Consider the following 17821-nt stretch of genomic DNA (forward strand, 5'->3'; position numbering starts at 1 on the left):
TAAAAGGCTTACTGGCAAATGATAGAACTGTTATGTAACACTGCCACACAGGCTCAAACTCCCCCTTTTCTCTCCACTTAATGCTTTCCAATTTTCTACTATTATTATTCTCTGCACTCCCGAAAGTGGTGGATCTGTGATGACATAGGGTCCCAGGAGCACTGGAGACACCTCTGGGTACACTTTTTAAATAACCATTCTTCGAGATACCGAGGGCTAGATTTTACCGCACCCCCCCCCACCCCCCCCCTCCACCCCGGGTTGGCAGGCTAGGAAGCAGCAGAGGCAGGGCTGGTAAAATGCCAGGGAGCGGCGTCTGGACGGCATGCCAGTACAGCTTCACCGGCGGCAAGGTTACCCAGCGGCAGGAATGGCTGTGGCTCCACTGAAGGTGGATGGCCAATTTAGCCAATTAAAGGCCAAATTGAGGCTTATCATTCTGGGCTGCTGGCATTTTGCCTGTGGCGGAGAGATACCCCATCCGCATGGAGGCAGCTTCCCTGCAGCCTTCTGGGGGTGGGGGGGGGTGGGGGTGGGGGGTGCCATTGGAGTCAGAGGTTCCAAGGCCTAAAGTGGGGATGACCACCCACTGTGGCCTCGCCACCGTCGCTAGATGGGGCTCCCCCCTCCCCCCACCCTCCGAGCGTTGAGGCCTGCTTGGGCCTGGCAGATAAACGAATTGTCTTCCTTCCCCATGAGAATGCCTCGGAATGGAAGCTTCCTCCCACTGCCCTTGGAACCTCAGCAGCAGCCCCCTTCTCTCTGATTGTGTCAGCAGCATCGAAAGGCAGCCCACCGTCCTGAAGTGGGCTGTGGGTCCCGCTGCTCACCCATGCAAACTCGGCGTGCCCATATGGTCCTGGCATCGTGACTTTATCCCCATGTGGAAAAACCCCTGGCCTGAGTGTTGGAAGGAGGGATATAATGGTGGGGCTCTCATCCAACAGTGCTACCAGCGTCATTGGACCTGTGATCTGGATCAGCAACGACGGCAGATTTTTCTACCTTTCACCCTCTAACATAAGGTCAGTCAAACCGGCTGTGGCACTCTCATCACTGCTGCTTGCTGAAAGGTGCATGGCGTGCTGTGTCTTTGAGCACCGCACCAGCCAGAAGAAGCACTTAAACATTGAGCCCAAGTGAATCACAAACTGTTACTCTCCTCAATTTTGTTCGCAGCAAAGGTCGCTGGGAGGGTAATATTAAAAGAAACGCATCAGGATGGTGTTGGATTTTGGAAACAAGACCAGTACTGACATAGATGACATAATTTTACTTGCATTTGCGGCAATCATTGGCTATGCAACCCATACTACTCATTGTTTTATTGCCTGTAATCCACAGCACCCAGGCACTTATCCTTTTATTTACTGATAGTTGATTTATTGGTATGTGCATTTCATTTTTTGCTTTAAGGCATTCGATTTGCAGCAGTAAAACACATCACTATATATATGGCCTTGCACAATATGACAGATCCCTCCCAAAGAAATCCAGGGGCTTTTCGCTGAAGTGTGCTAACCTGCCAATGAGCATTGCTTTGGATTTAACCCAAAGCAACATGCACATGCAGGCATGGAAAGAGAAGCAAATGATTTGAGCCTTAGGCTATGGAACCTGACATGGGTAAAGCCCAGTGTATTTGCGCACTGATTCATAGCTCTCCCTTCCCCCAGGAGCAGGTGAGGCAATCCTGCTAGCAATCATCTCTTACTGTTTATAATCTCAGCTCAATAACTTTTTCAGAATTTTAATTTACACTTCAAGAAAGTACCCATCCTTTCAAAGGACATTAGGGCAGGGCGTCCTTGGTGTATGCTTTATTCAAAAAATGTCTGCACACAAGACACATATATGAGTTTGTTTTAGAATTACAAGGTATCGAAACCATTATTATAGACTCTGAGGGCATACTGCTGTCCCACAGCTCAACTATGGTTGGTATTTGACCAACTCTAGTGTTCGTATGTGTTCAACTAATAACCATTCAGCTAATAGGAAATATATGTAAAAAACAATTTGGATTCATTTTAGAACCACACCCCCAACCAATAGTCAATGGTTTGTTTTTTGTTAACCTGACCTAATCAAATGCATTTGCACAGTGATTTGATGGCATTGGTTCACTTCGGCTGTGTTCACATGAGCAAGGGTAGAAAGAGATAAGAACAGAGCAAAACATAGAAAAGCAAAAGGCCATTCTGTCCATTTAAGCTCATTGATCAAGTACACTAACTCTACCAGGCTAGCTTCTAATAGCAATGTGAATACCAATAAAATTTGCTTCTCTACTCCACTCTCTGGCAAATCAAGTGACAACATTCTTCTCAACAACTAATGATTTAATGTTTTATATACTTCAGTTAAGTCCTTCCTCAACAGACTTCTTTCTAAGTTACAGATGTTGAACCTTTTAAACCTTTTTTTTTGGTTATCCCTCATGTCTTCTTCATCGTATCTTCCACGCTCCATAAATATGAATTCGTCCAAATTACTGCTTCCCATCACCACTGATCTTGCTGACCTACCCTGGCTCCTGGCACACAGATGCCTTAATTTTAAAGTTCAGAGCTTAAGATTATGCCCCATTGTTCTGGATTCCCCCACGAGAGGAGTTGTTACGTAACATAGGTTAATATTTTACCAAGTCTTCAACTGCTTAGGCCCTAAGCTCTAGAATTCCATCCCTGAACCTCTCTGCCTCTTGACCATGCTTTCCTCCTTTAAGACATTCATTAAAACCACCATTTTTGACCAGACTCTTGGTCACCTGCCTTACAATCTCCTCGTGTGGTGCTCTGCATCACATTTTGTTTTATAATGTCCCTGTGAAGCGCCTTGGACTCTATAATTCGGTTAAAACCTCTTCCAGTGCAACTACAATGCTAGCATCTACCCGGTTATGTGGAAAATTTCCCAGGTTTGTCCTATACACAAAAAGCAGGACAAATCCAACCCAGCCAATTGCTGCCCCATCAGCCTACTCTCCATCACCAGTAAAGTAATGGAAGGGGTCATCAACAATGCTATCAAGTGGCACTTGTTTAGCAATAGCCCATTCACTGTCACCCAGGCCACTCAGCTCCTGACCTCCTGGCCTTGGTACAAACATGGGACAGCATTTTCCCCCCGTAGGGCGGGGTTGTGCGGGGACGGGTGCTAGTGGGTTGGTTCACAATCGGCACCCCCAACTGGGTGGGGGGCGCACCATCATTTTACGTGGGTGGGCCAATTAGTACCCGCCCAGCGTGATGTCCACCTGGAAGTGCTGTGCACTCCCTAGGCGGGCAAAGTGCTGCTTCAGGGAGATCGGTTGAACTTTTAAAAACTTATTGAAGGTAAGAAAAAGTTTTCCTGAAATGTCCCCTCATGTGACACTGTCAAATGAGCTGGGACATGTCTATTACTTTTATTTAAAAATTTTCTGAACCTTTTAAATCCCTCATGAAACCTCCTCCTGCCTGTGGATGAGGTTTCATGCTTTTTCGGAAGGCTACCTCAACTGTTCGCCTGCCTGCCAGCCTTATAAAGGCCATTGACAGGTTGGCGGGCGCACAGCTGAGCCTGTTGCGTGCCCACCGAACTGAAAATCTAGATGACACATGTCCGACATCACCCAGCGTCACTTTACGCGTCAGCGAGCGGAAAATGCAGCCCATGGACAAAAGAGCTGAACTTCCGAGGTGAGGTGAGAGTGACTGCCCTTGACTTGAAGGTCGCATTTGACCAAGTGTGGCATCAAGGAGCCCTAGCGAAACTGAAGTCAATGGGAATCGGGGGGGAAAACTCTCCATTGGTTGGAGTCATACCTAACACAAAGGAAGATGTTTGTGTTTGTTGATGGTCAGTCATCTCAGCTCCAGGACATCCCTGCAGGAGTTCCTCAGGGTAGTGTCCTCAGCCCAACCATCTTCAGCTGCTTCATCAGTGACCTTCCTTCCATCATAAGGTCAGAAGTGGGGATGTTCGCTGATGATTACACAATGTTCAGCACCATTCACAACTGCTCAGATACTGAAGCAGTCCATGCCAATATGCAGCAAGACCTGGACAACATTGAGGCTTGGGCTGACAAGTGGTAAGAAACATTCACACCACACAAGTGCCAGGCAATGGCCATCTCCAACAAGAGAGAATCTAACCATCTCCCCTTGACATTCAATGGCATTACCATCACTGAATCCCCCACTATCAACATCCTGGGGGTTACTATTGACCACAAACTGAACTGAATTAGCCATGTAAACACTGTGACTACAAAAGCAGGTCAGAGGTTAGGACTTCTGCGATAAGTAACCACCTCCTGACTCCCCAAAGCCTGCCCACCATCTACAAGACAAACGTCAGGAGTGTGATGGAATACTCTCCACTTGCCTGGATGAGTGCAGCTCCCATAACACTCAAGAAGTTCAAAGCCATCCAGGACAAAGCAGCCCAGTTAATTGACATCCCATCCACAAACATTCACTCCCTCCACCACCAACACACAGTGGCAGCAGTGTGTACCATCTACAAGATGTACTGCAGGAATTCACCAAGGCTCCTTAGGCAGCACCTTCCGAACCCATGACCACTACCATCTAGAAGGACAAGGGCTGCAGATAGATGGGGACATCACTGCCTGCAAGTTCCCCTCCAAGTCACTGACTATCCTGATTTGAAAATATATCACTGTTCCAGGTCAAAATCCTGGAACTCCCTTCCTAACAGCACTGTGGGTGTACCTACACCACATGGACTGCAGCGGTTCAAGAAGGCAGCTCACCACCACCTTCTCAAGGGCAACTGGGGATGGACAATGAATGCTGGCCCAGCCAGCGAAGCCCACACGAATTTTTAAAAAATACAAGTTGTTGTTGAAGTCATGTGTTTTGGCAGAGGTGTTAGCTTTTGGATTAGCCATTTAACCAATACACTTCTGCCTGTTCAGCAGCCCTTAAAGATCCAATGGTACTTTTTCAAAGAAGAGCAGGGTGTCCCTAGCAACAACTATCCCTCAAATAACAAGCCAAAAAGATCATGTTATGTGTCTTGTGGTTTCCAAAAGTTCAAATTAATTGCACCTTTTGATACAAAACTGCTGGAGCTTTCTTTGAATCTATTTCACAGGTCTCACCATGTGCCGCCAACTGATATATTGTTGCTCAGTATCTGACTGCAATGCAGCAGTGAATGTAGTTCCCTCAATGTGTAGTCACATAACAATTAGTTCCTAACCCTTTACAAATAATATCATACTATAACGGGTCATTTATTTCATTTGCTGTTCCTGGGATCTTCCTGTATGCAAACAGCCCGCTACATTTACTGTACAACGGAAATGTCTACATTTCCGCACTTCGGGACATCTTGAAGGCATGCAAATTGCTACATATATGCAAGCTTTCTCTTTTTTATATTCCATGAATGGCCTGCTAAGAGCATTAGTGAGCTTAAGCACAACCTCAGGAGACTTGTATTCCACTATCCTGTATACATACACCAACGTTTTTTTAGCTTTATTTAATCATTATATTAAAGATTTTAGATATTCCCATCCCTCAAATGAATTTTGAACATCTGAGATCTCTTTTGAGCTAATTTTGCATTTCCCCTCACACCTCCTACAATTCATGTCTTTTTTTCTTCCTGAAAGCATTGTACGTTCTGCTTTCTTTTATCCTATATCCATTTAATTGTTCCTTTTCTTTCAATTTGATGATGATAGCTTTGTTAATGGAGAAGAATAGACCTCAACTTGAGCATTAACCCAGAGGAAATTTCACAAAGGGATTGGCCATGAACATTTTGCTTTGGTTTTGCCAACATGACCTGGTGAAAGCTATTGAACAGGTGATGATAGGAATGAGAGACCTATCTCAATATTCATCCATGGCTTTGTAAAAAGAAAACAGTAGCGGGGGTAAAATGCTGGGAATGTGGGTACATCCTGTTGCATAAGCCATGAGTAGTTAGCCAGGTCTGGAGGTGTGATCCGTTTGGTCAGATAGATTCCACCAACCTGTCTTCACTTGACAAACACAAATATTCACTTTTCAGCAAGAATGCCATCCCCATCCGGTTGTCCTCATTCCTAATCCTACGTCACTGTGGATTTTCTTTATTAAAAATGATGACAGTCAACCAGCCTATCAAGGAAACTATCTGCACTATCAGCTCTGGGTAGCAAGCTCACTCTCAGCAGATATATATATTTTAACTGGAGATGATAACTATAAAAGAATGATTGAAATACCGTGTAAGTCCATTAAAAGTGCAATGAGCTCATTAAGTCATTCAGACCAGAAGATGTCAACTTCAGGGGAATGCTAATGTTCTCTCAGTGCCTCTGAATTAAGAAGAGGAAAATCATCTAGGTTCCCACTCAGGCTCATTATCCATAAACCTCTGCTGGAAATGGTCGTTTATGGATATCAGATGAAGAGAGATTAGATTTGGCTCTGATGTCTTCCTTGGTCAAACAATCTGTCTAGGCTTATGTGTGAAGTGTGGCCACTTGGGCAAGGCACAAGGGCATCTGTATTATTTGAGGAACAACTAAAAATTGTGATAGGAAGATGGCAGAAATGATGTTCTGGAAGGAAGAGCTAAAGAGTCATCATCGTCTGAGTCTAACATGTGATCAGCAGGAGAGGAGGAGGAAAAGCAAAAAAAAAAGAGCTATCTTCTTTATCTGAACCAAATCACACCTCCTTTACTTTGTCTCATCGTGTCTTCTTAGACACGAGGCTGGGTAGGTAACTTGTTCCCCAGCCACTGGTGGAATATTCTTCAGCCCATTAAAGTAACCTGGTGATGATTTTATCTCCCAGTTGAGAACTTCCTGGTCTCCTCTCCCTGCCTCTGACCTGATGAAATGCTGAGATTTAAAACTCAACACATGGGGCGTAGAAAGCATGGCCGATGTTCTAACATCCCATGTTTGCAATTACTGCGGGTTTTGTTTTAAACATAGCAATGAAAGCCAACCTCGACTTTACAGCAAAGACTGCCAGTCTGATGAGTAAAATGTTCCTGTGGTGTGTAAGTAATATTGAGTGAAAACAATGAGAGCATGCTTCCTATAAAATAAAAAGGGAAATAGAGCCAGGTCAAAATTACACTTGTGGCTGGATGCAGCTGCTGGTTTGCTGATCACAGCAATAACTAAAAGACGTAACTTCAGTCTAGTCACAGTCATGCTTCAAACCTGCGCCCACCCTGCTCTACTTATTTCAGTTCTGGGATATGCTCCGGCAATGAAACTATGATTGCATTACAAGTATAACCAAGACTTGGGTCATGTGCCAAAGTAGTGAAGCAAATGTGGCTCCTTCCTTCACACATAGATGCAGGGATGAACACTAAACTCAAAAATCAACTAAGTTTAAAGCGTTTGACTTTAGCAAGGCAAATCTGAACCATTGCTGCCTTAGTCCAAATTGACTTTAAAGGGTTAACATCCCTAAAACATGCAAATACATACAGGCAAACATGTTTCTTTACCATTGACCAGAAGTATAGATAGATTGTGCATTAAGAGTAGGGCTGCTGCCGATGAGTAATACACCCTCTGACCCCTCTCCACCATTTACAAGGCTCAGCAAATATGGGATACTCACCAATTGGTTGAATAGATACAGTGGCAAATAAAATGCAAAAGGCTCAATCATTCACAATACTGCTGCCAGTGGATTGCAATCCACCCTCTCCACAATTAGGGCAATGCGACTGCAGTATGTACTGTGGGATGCAAAGTAACAACTCACCAAGCTTAATTCATGCTTAATTCACCCCCTGACCTTCCCCTCTCCGATGCTGAACGTTCAGTGCTCAGCAAAGGACTTAGTTTCATACCCTTACGCCCTCACCTCAATGAATTTCGGGCTCGGCATGATACTGAACTCTTCTTCCGCCGTCTTCGTCTCCGGGCTCACTTCTTTGGGCAGGAGCCCTCTCCCAGTTCAACGGATCCTTTTACCCATCTCCAATATTCTCCCTCCACCTGGACCCCTCCCTCTGGATTCTTACCTTCTCTCGATCTTTTCATTGAGAACTGTCGGCGCGACATTAGTCATCTCAATTTCTCTGCTCCTCTCACCCATTCTAACCTGTCTCTCTCTGAACTTACTGCACTCCATTCTCTCAGGTCCAACCCTGACATTGTCATCAAACCCGCTGACAAGGGTGGTGCTGTTGTTGTCTGATGCACTGACCTCTACCTCGCGGAGGCTGAGCGTCAACTCGCAGACACTTCCTCCTACCTCTCCCTGGACCATGACCCCACCACTGAACATCAAGCCATTGTTTCCAGGACTGTCACTGACCTCATCTCCTCTGGGGATCTCCCTCCCACAGCTTCCAACCTGATAGTCGCCCAACCTCGGACGGCCCGCTTCTATCTCCTACCCAAAATCCACAAACAGAACTGCCCCGGTAGACCGATCGTCTCAGCTTGCTCCTGCCCCACAGAACTCATTTCTCGTTATCTTGACTCCCTTCTCTCTCCCCTTGTCCAGTCCCTTCCCACCTACATCCGTGATTCCTCTGACACCTTACATCACATCAACAATTTCCAGTTCCCTGGCTCCAACCGCTTCCTCTTCACCATGGACGTCCAATCCCTCTACACCTCCATCCCCCACCAGGATGGTCTGAGGGCCCTTAACTTCTTCCTTGAACAGAGGCCCGAACAATCCCCATTCACCACTACTCTCCTCCGTCTGGCTGAACTTGTTCTCACGCTGAACAATTTCTCCTTCAACTCCTCTCACTTCCTCCAAATAAAAGGTGTGGCTATGGGTACCCGCAAGGGCCCCAGCTATGCCTGTCTCTTTATGGGGTATGTGGAACATTCCTTGTTGCAGTCCTACTCCGGCCCCCTTCCACAACTCTTTCTCCGGTACATCGATGATTACTTCGGTGCCGCTTCATGCTCTCGTCGGGACTTGGAAAAATTTATTAATTTTGCTTCCAATCTCCACCCCTCCATCATTTTCACGTGGTCCATCTCTGACACTTCCCTTCCCTTCCTTGACCTCTCTGTCTCAATCTCTGGTGATAGACTGTCCACCAATATCCATTACAAACCCACCGACTCCCACAGCTACCTCGACTACAGCTCCTCACACCCCGCTTCCTGTAAGGACTCCATCCCATTCTCTCAGTTCCTTCGCCTCCATCGCATCTGTTCCGATGATGCTACATTCAAAAACAGTTCCTCTGACATGTCCGCCTTCTTCCTTAACCGAGGTTTTCCACCCACGGTCGTTGACAGGGCCCTCAACCGTGTCCGGCCCATCTCCCGCGCATCCGCCCTCACGCCTTCCCCTCCCTCCCAGAAACATGATAGGGTCCCCCTTGTCCTCACTTATCACCCCACCAGCCTCCGCATTCAAAGGATCATCCTCCGCCATTTCCGCCAACTCCAGCATGATGCCACCACCAAACACATCTTCCCTTCACCCCCCTTATCGGCATTCCGTAGGGATCGCTCCCTCCGGGACACCCTGGTCCACTCCTCCATCACCCCCTATTCCTCAACCCCCTCCTATGGCACCACCCCATGCCCACACAAAAGATGCAACACCTGCCCCTTCACTTCCTCTCTCCTCACCGTCTAAGGACCCAAACATTCCTTTCAAGTGAAGCAGCATTTCACTTGCATTTCCCCCAACTTAGTCTACTGCATTCGTTGCTCCCAATGTGGTCTCCTCTACATTGGAGAGACCAAACGTAAACTGGGCGACCGTTTGCAGAACACCTGCGGTCTGTCCGCAAGAATGACCCAAACCTCCCTGTCGCTTGCCATTTTAACACTCCACCCTGCTCTCTTGCCCACATGTCTGTCCTTGGCTTGCTGCATTGTTCCAGTGAAGCCCAACGTAAACTGGAGGAACAACACCTCATCTTCCGACTAGGAACTTTACAGCCTTCCGGACTGAATATTGAATTCAGCAACTTTAGGTCTTGAGCTCCCTACCCCATCCCCACCCCCTTTCTGTTTCCCCCTTCCTTTTTTTTCCAATAAATTATAAAGATTTTCCTTTTCCCACCTATTTCCATTATATATAAAAAACCCCACTAGAGCTATACCTTGAGTGCCCTACCATCCATTCTTAATTAGCACATTCATTTAGATAATATCACCAACTTTAACTTTAACACCTATGTGTTCTATTGTACTATTGTCGTTGACATCTTTTGATGATCTGCTTCTTTCACTGCTTGTTTGTCCCTACAACCACACCCCCCCCCACCTCTCTCTCTCTATCTCTCCGCCCCCCCCCCCCACCCACACACACCTTAAACCAGCTTATATTTCAACTCTTTCTTGGACTCGAACTCTAGTTCTGTCGAAGGGTCATGAGGATTCGAAATGTCAACTCTTTTCTTCTCCGCCGATGCTGCCAGACCTGCTGAGTTTTTCCAGGTAATTCTGTTTTTGTTTTGGATTTCCAGCATCCGCAGTTTTTTTGTTTTTAATTCATGCTTCCCTCCTCTGCAATCTCTACAACCAAGAGCGGAAAGATCGTACAGACACCACCAGCTCTATGTTTCACTGTTCTGACTTGGAAATATGGATGATACAAAGCTAGGCGGGAATATGTGTTGTGAGGAAGATGTAAAATGGCTGCAGGAGGATTTGGACAGACTTAGTGATTGGGCAAGGACATGGCAGATGGAATATAATGTGGAAAAGTGTGGGGTTATCCATTTTGGTAGAAGGAATAGATGTGCAGGGTATTTCTTAATTGGTAAGAGATTAGAAAGTGTAGATGTACAAAGGGACCCAAGTATCCTTGTCCAAAAGTCACTGAAAGCTAACATGCAAGTATAGCAGGTAATTAGGAATGCTAATGGAATGTTAGCCTTTATCGCAAGAGGATTTGAGTGCAGGAGTAGTGAAGCCTTGCTTCAATTGTATAGATGCGTGGTTAGTCCACACCTGGAATAGTGTGTGCAGTTTTGGTCCCCTTACCTCAGAGAGGATATTGTTGCCATAGAGGGAGTGCAATGAAGGTTCACCAGACTTGTCCCAGGGATGGTGGGACTGTCTTATGAAGAAAGATTGGGCAAACTGGGCCTGTATTCTCTAGAGTTTCGAAGAATGAGAGGGAGACGTGATTTCATTGAAACCTACAAAATACTTAAAAGGATAGACAGGGTAGATGCAGGTAAGATGTTTCCCCTGGCTGGGGAGTCTAGAACCAGGGGACACAATTTCAAAATAAGCGGGGAGCCACTTAAGACCGAGATGAGGAGAAATTTCTTTACTCAGGTGGTTGTGAATCTTTGGAATTCTCTACCCCAGAGGGCCTTGGAAGCTCAGTTATTGGGTATGTTAAAGGTAAAGATTGATAGATTTCTCATTAACAATAACATAAAAGGTTATGGGGATAGTGTGGGGAAAAGGCATTGAAGTGTTCAATCAGCCATGATCATACTGAATGGGAGAGCAGGCTTGACGGGCTGAATGGCCTTCTCTTGTTCTTATGTTCCTATAAATACAGTACCGTTACTTCTTTGTCACTGGGTCATACTCTTGGGCTTTCTTACCTAATGTCACCATGAGAAAACCATCAGTACATGACTGCAGCATTTCAAACAGAATGCCCACCAACACCTTCTCAGGGCAGGTTGGGATGACCAATAAATGTGACCATGTTGCAAACAAATTAAGAAAAACTGAATCTTCATTTCTGCTCTGGCTGACTGTCCCTTTTCTAGACAAGGCCCGAAATGCTCTTATGGTGTAGTCCGGTGGCTGTAAGGTACTATCACATAAATGCTTGTTTGAAGTTGATCTTTTGGCAAATTTAACAAATATATTAAAATAAAATGGAAACAAAAAAGCCAAAGCACAACTAAACTGACAGGAAAGAGAAATATTTCAGATGACTGTGCAAAGTGTTCATACATGAGTGTCCCACATTTCAGGGTGCAATTTTTTTCTCTCCCCATCTCTAGTTGTTCCTGAGCTCCTATCTTTGTTTACTTTCAAAGCTACATTGAGCTTCTTCATTCTGACCACTCTGGTTCCATTTCCCACTGAGGGATCCTCAGTTGCACTATAAGACTGACTTTATTGGACTTGCAGACTTCCACAGCATAGTCATTTGCATTCAAGTACTCGGATAACATGGGTGACTGGCAACTGGTTTTACTGGGAAACTCAGATGTAACTAAATCAGGAGGAAGTGGCAAAATAGTCCACACCCATGTAAGAAAAAACTTGCGTGTTGGATTTCTCCATATCATAGCAACAACACATAGTGCACAGCACTTACCCAAGGATCCCAGCTGTGAGGAGGTTTTTTTTTGAATAGATTTGCATTAGTTTTTTGACTTCTTAATATTGGCTATTCATTATATTTCACAATCAGAAAGCAATGCAGTTATTAATTTTATAAAAACCCAGACCCATCTTTTTGATCAGTGATGTTATCACTGTGGGGTGAGGCAATATGGTAAACACTGCATGCTGCTATTTATCTGCAGTTCAGCACTCCTTTGGCACACACCCTCAATAACTTCATTCTTGTGCCCACCAGTTGTTTAACATTAGCTGCAAGCACACTCTACGACACGGGCGTCCCTCCTGTTAGTTGTCCGGGATTTGCTGGAGGAAGGAGGGTCCCAGCAGAGGATGAAAAGCTACTGCACTCGCGCCTCAAGCTTCTGTTACCCACTTGCAGTTGGCGAATTTGAACATCGCCAGAGAGACCTGCCCTTGCTAGCTATGCTTCAGCAAGGAGGCATGGGCGCACTAACCTTTATAATCAATTATAATTGATCCAACATTGGTGGCCAGATCTTCAGTTGCCTAAATCTAAAGCTCTGGAATTCCCTCACTACCAACTTTCCTCCCTTAAGACACTCCTTAAAACTTATTTTTTTGATCAAGCTTTTGATCGTCTGACCTAATATCTCCTTATGACGGGGTGACCAACTCTGGTCGATAAAAAAAGGACACTTCGCTGTCTGGATGCTGGGCAAAGCCATGAGAGTGAGGGGGGGTTTGGTTGTGGGGGGTGGTGCGGGGGCGCAGGCACGCAGCTCACCCCCCGGTTCTGATGCTGCTGCCCCCGATACCCACAAACACAAGCCATGTGCCTAGACACCACAAACCCGGGGCAAAATACACCCCGGGAAGGCGCGGCCTGGGACGCAGGTCAAAAGGCCAAATTACTGGGCGGTCCTGGAAATTCCTGGACAGTTGGTTATCCTGCCTTGTGTGGCTCTGTGTCATAGTTTGTTTCATAATGCTCCTGTGAAGCACCTTTGGATATTTCTTTATGTTAGAAGTGCTAAGCTGTTGTTGGTGTTGGTCTTGTTGTTGGTGTTGGTGTTGGTGTTGTTGTTATTGCAAGTGGGGCACATGGGATAAAGAAGCCAGGGCCAGGTAAAAGATCTGGATCTCCAAAGAGAAATCAGTCTCTCTTTGCTCGCAGGTCAATCAGAGTGCATCAGGCAAGTAGTATTCATGCCCTCCTGCCCCATACAAATGAAGCCCCCCTCAGTGACCCCGCAAACTCGCAGTACTGGGCGCAATTAAAAGGCAGCACCGGCGGATGCGATAGCAGCATAGCTGTCGGAATTCCAGCGTGTAGAATTTCAAATCCATTAGGTGTGTGCAACTAGAGGGGTGGGGGAGAGGTGGGGTGGGGGGAGGGGGAAGTTTGGATGAGGGGTGTGGGAGGGGTTGAGACTTTTAACTTTCCTCAGGGTACATTTACATTTGGGCCCATTGAAGTCTACCCAAAATAATGTTCAGCGCTTATTGTCTATGTTTTAACAGTGCTACTTAGTATGTTGTATATTGCTTGCCTTGGTCCCTTTACCTAAACCATTTCCACGTTGCTCTTCTGTACTTCTACTTTGAATCTTCTGGTTTGAACCTTAAATCAAATCACAGGCTGACAACTGGTCTTCTCTGCTTCAAGCCCACATGCGCACACGCCAAATGGATCCAAACAGCCCAACATTAAACATTAGTAGGCCCTTCCAAAGAACATAATAGGGTTGACATGAACGGTAATTTATTGTTAATATTGTAATTCAGTTGGTTAAGCATTCAGATTAATGAAATGGTGACTTCTGAGTCTTGGCTAAAACTCCCTCTGTCAGTATGTGTGCATGTATCAACTAAAGCCCCAGCAATAGGCTGCAAAACCCCTCCAAAATGTTCAAATCTCCTCCTGCCCCGAAGGCACATATCAAAAGGGTTTTCAGTCGCTGCACAAGCAGACACCAATCCATGCGTAGATAATTAAATGGGAGAGAAGAGAATTAAAATGCCAGGACCGTCTCAACTAGTTAAGAGCTGGGCATTTAGCGATGGCCTTATTACAGTATTTGTGAGAGTTCACAAAAGTGCTTGATAACAGTGTGGTCTCTTCTTACCATAGCAGCTTATTTGGCTGAATAATAGCCTAATAACCTAGCAGCTAAAATGCAGTTTAGTTTCCATTCTTTTGTGGCATCTTGTGTTTGAAGATCTGCCTCAAGTACGTCTTTAATAGGTGACAGTTCTTCCTGCATCCCCTGGAGTAGAGCCTCTCATGGATACTGCTGAGCTCCATAAGGGTGTTGCAGAAGGGTGTTGCAGTGCCTGTGGGCTTGATGGGCCAGCTGGTCTTACCCGGCCCATCAATTTTGTATGTTTGCATGCCTGAGGTGTTTCTTGGCTCTTCTGTTTCTCCTTCCCACGCACCGCCCTTTCAGCCTTTATGTATGACCTAACCACTAATCATGATGTACCTCATCTTCCTTCCAACTCATAAACACAACTAGCAATTCCCATTCTAATGGCTATACTCACTATGATATTGGTTACCCTCATCATGTGGATTGCACATCCACTCAATCTCCTTACTCAAATCAAGAAAAAGAGGAAACTGAGAATCTAAAAATCTTCATCAGGATCACAACATTGTGCAAGTCGCTTGTGAACATTTTCGACAATGTTATCAAGACTCTGAGATCTGCAGCCTTGTAGAAGTCTTTTGTAAAAAATCCACAAAAGCTAAACAGCACAGAAAGTCAGAAAATGTTACCAGAATTGATGGAAAAGGAAAATGTAAAATTTTGAAAGCAGGACCTAATCTTTGAAATGATTGTGTTGTCTATGCCCAATGTTAGTACATTATTTATTCATTCATGACTTAATCAATGGATAATCAAATGACCTTTGTATTATGCATCTTATTATATTTGTTCTGAATGATTCCATCTGTATTGCAAAAAAATTTCTGTTACTGTCAGTTTTTATAAATTGAGGAACCTTTGACAGATTTCAACAAGAAATAATACTGCAAAACTGCTTATTCCTGATACCATTCTTATGGCTGGAGTTTCAATATCAGTGCACCATTCCTGCCTAGTGTTTGCTTTCAGCTGTAAATGCTCACAATGTTTATTTTTTTATTCTTGCTACTATAATAAAAGGATAATAAATACTTTACTAGCATTGCTAATGCAATGTGGAGACTGCTGGGATTGTGGAGTTTCCAGGCAAAACCCATTGACTGTTTACACTACTTCTTTTGAGTTGGTCCCATTATAATCTACTCTTAAGGGTTGCTATACGCTGCCACGATATTAAAGAGCAGAATTTATGGAATTTAAATTGTGCTAAAAAGACACTCACACTCACAGTTATATAATTTCCTGACATGGTGGGTCAAAAAGGCAAAGAAGCCAAGTGGCTTTAGATTTTCACAGAATCACAGATTCACAGAATCACACAGTGCAGAAGAGGCCCTTCGGTCCATCTAGTCTGCACCAACACATGAGGAACACCTGACCTACCTACCTAATCCCATTTATCAGCACTTGGCCCATAGCCTTGAATGTTATGACGTGCCAAGTGCTCATCCAGGTACTTTTTAAAGGATGTGAGACAACCCGCCTCCACCACCCTCCCAGGCAGCGCATTCCAGACCATCACCACCCTCTGGGTAAAAACGTTTTTCCTCACATCCCCCCTAAACCTCCTGCCCCTCACCTTGAACTTATGTCCCTTTGTGACTGACCCTTCAACTAAGGGGAACAGCTGCTCCCTATCCACCCTGTCCATGCCCCTCATAATCTTGTACACCTCGATCAGGTTGCCCTTCAGTCTTCTCTGTTCCAACGAAAATAACCCAAGTCTATCCAACCTCTCTTCATAACTTAAATGTTTCATCCCAGGCAACATCCTGGTGAATCTCCTCTGCACCCCCTCCAGTGCAATCACATCCTTCCTATAATGTGACGACCAGAACTGCACACAGTACTCCAGCTGTGGCCTAACCAAGATTATATACAACTCCAACATGACCTCCCTACTTTTGTTAATCTATGCCTCAATTGATAAAAGCAAGTGACCTGTATGCCTTTTTCACCACCCCACTAACATGCCCCTCCACCTTCAGAGATCTATGGACACACACGCCAAGGTCTCTTTGTTCCTCAGAACTTCCTAGTGCCATGCCGTTCATTGAATACTTCCTTGTCAAATTACTCCTTCCAAAGTGTGTCACCTCACACTTTTCAGGGTTAAATTCCATTTGCCTATTTGACCATCCCGTCTATATCTTCCTGTAGCCCAAGACACTCAACCTCACTGTTAACCACCCGGCCAATCTTTGTGTCATCCACAAACTTACTAATCCTACCCCCCACATAGTCATCTATGTCATTTATATAAATGACAAATAATAGGGGACCCAGCACAGACCCCTGTGGTACATCACTGGACACTGGCTTCCAGTCACTAAAGCATCCTTCTGTCATCACCCTCTGTCACCTACATAAGCCAATTTTGAATCCACCTTATCAAATTACCCTGTATCCCATGTGTATTTGCCTTCTTTATAAGTCTCCCATGTGGGACCTTGTCAAAGGCTTTGCTGAAATCCATATAAACTACACCAACTGCACTACCCTCATCTACACACCTGGTCAACTCCTCAAAAAATTCAATCAAATTTGTTAGGCATGACCTCCCTCTGACGAAGCCATGCTGACTATCCCTGATCAAACCTTGCCTCTCCAAATGGAGATAGATTCCCTCCTTCAGAATTTTCTCCAATAGTTTCCCTACCACTGACGTGAGACTCACTGGACTGTAGTCCCCTGGCTTATCTCTACAATCCTTCTTAAATAGCAGAACCACATTAGCTGTTCTCTGATCCTCTGGCACCTCCCCTGTGGCCAGAGAGGAATTAAAAATTTGGGTCAGAGCCCCTGCGACCTCCTCCCTTGCCTCCCTCAGTAGTCTGGAACACAAATCATCTGGACCTGGATATTTGTCCACTTTTAAGCCTGCCAACACCTCCAATACCTTGTCATTCCCTATATCAATTTGCTTACAAACCTCACAGTCTCTCTCCCCAAGTTTGATACCTTCATCCTCATTTTCTTGGGTGAAGATGGATGTGAAGTATTCATTCAACACTCTAGCGATGTCCTCTGGCTCCACCCATAGATTGCCCCCATGGTCCCTTATGGGCCCTATTCTTTCCCTGGTTATCCTCTTCCCATTGATATACTTATCGAATATTTTGGGATTTTCCCTACTTTTACCAGCCAGGGCTTTCTCATATCCCCTCTTTGCTCTCCTAACTGCTTTCTTAAGCTCCACCCTACACTTTCTGTACCCCACTAATGCCTCTGTCAATTTGCTTCCCTCATACCTGCTAAAAGCCTCTCTTTTCCTTCTCATCATAACCTGAATATCTTTGATCATCCATGGTTCTCTGGGCTTGTTACTCCTTCCTATCACTCTAGAGGGAACATGTTGAGCCTGTACCCTCCCCATTTCCTTTTTGAACACCCCCCACTGCTCCTCTGTAGA

This window comes from Carcharodon carcharias, chromosome 14 (assembly GCF_017639515.1).
Source record: "Carcharodon carcharias isolate sCarCar2 chromosome 14, sCarCar2.pri, whole genome shotgun sequence".
Lineage (NCBI taxonomy): Eukaryota > Metazoa > Chordata > Chondrichthyes > Lamniformes > Lamnidae > Carcharodon > Carcharodon carcharias.